Source organism: Sus scrofa, chromosome 10 (genome assembly GCF_054392235.1).
Source record: "Sus scrofa isolate SSC_HxYL_T2T_F1_AM1 chromosome 10, Sscrofa_HxYL_maternal_Yorkshire_Landrace_v2.0, whole genome shotgun sequence".
In the NCBI taxonomy this organism is placed as follows: Eukaryota; Metazoa; Chordata; class Mammalia; order Artiodactyla; family Suidae; genus Sus; species Sus scrofa.
Genome location: NC_139392.1, coordinates 19814039 through 19818100, shown reverse-complemented (window position 1 = coordinate 19818100; position 4062 = coordinate 19814039). Strand labels below are relative to the sequence as shown.

Below are 4062 nucleotides of genomic sequence, written 5' to 3'. Positions count from 1 at the left end.
CCCCCGGGGTTCTCCACAGTTCCCTCCGCAGCGGGAGGGTTCCCAGGCCTGTACTTGGGACCAGCCGGCTACAAACTGGGGGGGTTCCTACCAGAACTTCAACTTCCACAATTTGCTAGCGGGACGCACAGCCTTCAGGGAAGTGCCATCTGCACGATGCAGTTTATGGTAGAGGAATCGCAGCAGGACCAGCCAGGGCGAAGCGGGGAGGGGCCTGCTGCGCACTTCCGGTGTCCTTAGGACGGATATGCCACGTGTCGGCGCGAATGACGGCCACCGCGGGAGTTTGCCCAGGCTGGGGGCGGAGCGGTGGGGGCGGGCAGAGCGATGATCCCTGAATCATTGGCCTTGGCGACGGCATCGCATCCCGCCTGCACCGAGGCTGCACTTGACATCACGTGGCCCAAGGGGCCCACTCTCTAATCCTAAGACTGCACTGGTCTTTCCGGCTCCATCAGCCCCCCCATCCTGAAGCTACCTAGGAGCCCCCCAGGAGTCACCTCCTTAGCGTGAACTCAGGGGTGTTCTGAGGGGCCCACGGGGCATAATGAGGTTCCTTTGACTCCAGAAATTCCAAGGGTTTAGAGGCTTCCTACCAGCAAGCAGGGAGAAGACGAGTCGAAATCTTTATCATGTAACAAGCCCACACTCCCCCTACTTCTTCTCCTGAAACTTGTGTGAGATCTGACATAATGGACAGATATTTTAACTACAGGGTTATAGTAATAAGTGTATCCTGAATTCATCTAAAAGAAAGCCGAAAAATGAGTGGACTTACCCACGTACATGCAGTATTGGTTCATGTTAAAATCGGTTCGTGGTTAAAGCTGGCGATGCCCTGGTTTCTGCTGTGGGCGATCTCGCTTGAACACGTGGGGCTGAGAGCACCCGGTCCTGCAGCCCACTCTGACCCCCTCACCCCGACCTTCTGCAGCCTCTTGCACATGGCTGGTGCTCAAAGCCACACTCGTGCATCTCCAAGGTCCACCTCACACAAAACCAACAATTTTGTCAGCAGCCTCATAGTCACTTGGCTTCATCGGTTCATATGAACCTCGGCTTAGAAAGTTTGCCCCTGAACCTTGGATTCCAACGTGCCATTGGCTGGAGTGAGTCATTTAGAAGGTATGAAAAAGCTCTTCTTCCTCCGAGGGAAGAAGACCCTGATGGCTCCCTGTCTCCCAGTGGCAGCAGGGGGAGAACCACCTATTTTCAGAAGTGGCCCGAGGGAGTTCCCGTTGTGGCTCAGTGCATTAAGAATCCAACTAGTGGGGGAGGTCCCGTCGTGGCTCAGTGGTTAACGAATCCGACTAGGAACCATGAGGTTGCAGGTTCCATCCCTGACCTTGCTCAGTGGGTTAAGGATCCGGCGTTGCCATGAGCTGTGGTGTAGGTCGCAGACATGGCTCGAATCCCAAGTTGCTGTGGCTGTGGTGTAGGCCAGCGGCTACAGCTCCAATTGGACCCCTAGCCTGGGAACCTCCATGCCACAGGAGTGGCCCTAGAAAAGGAAAAAAAAAAAAAAAAAATCCAACTAGTATCCATGAGGATGCGGGTTCGATCCCTGGCCTTGCTCAGTGGGTTAAGGATCCGGCGTGGCCGTGAGCTGTGGTGTAGCTTGGATCCTGAATTGCTGTGGCGGTGGTGCAGGCTGGCAGCTGCAGCTCCACTTCGACCCCTAGCCTGGGAACTTCCATATGCTGTAGGTGTGACCATAAAAAAAAAAAAAAAAAGCAAAAAACCAAAAAAGCTGTAGGTTACATCCACAAGGAGGTCACTGTAGAGCTTCTGGGCAGCCCAGTAAGAGCTGGGTGGGGGGAATGAGAGGGCGCCTTGACCGTGGCGTGCCGGCCGTCACCGTTCGGCCTTGGGAAGGAGGCTCTCATTCTGCAGGGTAGAGGCTTGACCTTTTCCTTCCGCCCCCACCCCCGGGCCACCACAGCACCCCCCGAAGACACGGCCTGCCTCCTTCCTCTGTCACCTGCTGACACACAGGTTGGCTGGTGACATTCAGAGAGTCAAAGATGGCTTCCTGAGGACAGACCTAGATGAACAAAACCTGGAAACAGGTGGAAGCGGAGCCCAGCCTGGGGGCTGGGGGGAGGGGGTAAGGAGGGGGGCAGATGGCCTGGAAATCTGAGTCATAGCTCCTCACCACTCCCCCGAGGATTTGATGTCCCTTTGGCCAGCAGGCCATTTTCTCTCTGCAAAACTATTGATCCTGCTGCCAAATGTCCCCTAAGCCTGCCTCCCGCATCAGTGGGGCGGGAGTGATAAACTGTAACCAGAGAACACAGAAGCGCTGGCCTGTGGATGGCCTTGGACGTTTTTATCAGTAGACCCGGTGCTGGCTGGGCCGCCGACCAGGCAGGACTGACACTGAGCATGAGGAGGGGACTGCAGCGTTTGGGTTTGCTCACCAAGTCCAGAGCAAGGCACCAGAAATTCTTGGCTTCCTCCAAACAGCTGCACAGAAGCCTCGGCCGCCAAACCCATCTTGAGTTTGATGAGTCATCTGACGTCAGCCCTGAGCCCACAGCGTCTGGCTCCGGGCTCTTTCTGGAAGATGAGGAAGCGCCCGCCCTAAGGGCCTCTGGGCGATTCCAGGTAAGCAGAGTTTAACTTCCACTGGCTCATCTAGGTTCCTGCTTCCTCATTATTATCCTTTCGCTGGTCCTCTGAAGAAAGGCCAAAGAAACTGGTTTCCCTTAAATCTGGAAAGTGAAAGCTAAGGAACCAGACAGCCTTGTGCCTTTAGGAAAGTATAGGATGGGGGATCCTTCTCCCGTCTCATTCTAAGGCTCAGGCTTTATGCTATAGGAGGGTCAGAAAGTGAAACCGGCTTTGAGTCTTGGAAAAAGTTTTACCAGGTTATGAGAGAATCCACTTCTTTAGAGATCTTTAATATATCTTTAAAATTTTAAATATTTATTTGCAATAAATAAATATTACTATTTATGTACATAAATATATCTTAATATATTTAGAGATATTTAACATATTTATATCATGGGGATGTTCCCGGACCAGGGATCGAACCTGCACCACAGCAGTGACCTGAGCCACGGCAGTGACAACACCCGCTCATCCTGATCCTGCTGAGCCATAGGAGAGCTCCACAAGTCACTTCTCACGTGCAGCCTCATTTAAGCTTCACAAAACTCTAAGCATCAAACATTTATTATGCCCTTCATTTTACAGGTGAGGAAACAGGTTCAGAAAATGAAACGATTTGCTCGTGTGCTGCCACGCATGGCTGATTGGCACGGAGATACGGAACTGCATTCTGACTCCAAATCCAATCTCTGTTTTCCACGAACAATCCAGTCTATCTTCTCGGGATGTTTTAAATGAAAGCCTGTCTAAATATTTTGAAGATTCCTTCACACGACCTGGGTTTTATGAGGCCTGAAATGGATTTTATCTAAACTTGCACTTCCCGAAGATGGCCACGAGATGGCAGGGTAACCCCGACGATGGGGGGACTGGCGCCCTTCCCTGCACCAGTAGAGGGCATTAGTTCCCCGTTTGAAAAAAGTGAGAAATGCAAAAAGAAAAACAAAACAATAAAACTTCAGGGGCTACCCTGATGGCATGGGATGATGGGAGGCTTGTTTTTATTTCGTCCTTTTTCTTTTTTAAGTTAGGCAGTGAGAGTTCAAACAAACACGTCTCCGTGTTCACTGCCGTGTTTGCTTTTGGAGGCATGAGGTCAGGGCTTGGGCCAGCCGCCTGGTCTGCATTATTCATCTGTCCAGCTCCAGCCCTGGAACAAATGTGAAGAAATGAAGTAGCCTCAATGGAGGGGAAACAGTGTTGTTATTGTTGCTGGTGACAGTTCTATTTGCCAACAAACAGAATAACATACTTTGGAACCCGGAATGGGCTTGTCAGAGGCAACTTTTGTTCCATGTTTGGGCTGGGACGCTTCCAGATAGAAATCAGCCTGGCATTTGAACTTCAGGAGGCAGGGGCAGAGCTGTGGCACAGCAGCCACTGACCTGAAAGGCCGGGCCATCAGCTGCAGTTTTCATCTGGGTGTTTGACTGCCATCCACGTGTC

General features: G+C 51.9%; 1 long non-coding RNA gene across 1 annotated transcript; it reads left to right on the top strand.

The window, feature by feature from the left end:
* The first annotated feature begins 1942 nt into the window (after positions 1–1942).
* On the top strand, positions 1943–3600 carry LOC146398845 (uncharacterized). The gene is made up of 2 exons (XR_014818249.1): positions 1943–2607; positions 3202–3600. It is a non-coding gene; the product is annotated as an uncharacterized LOC146398845 (long non-coding RNA).
* Positions 3601–4062: the final 462 nt, after the last annotated feature.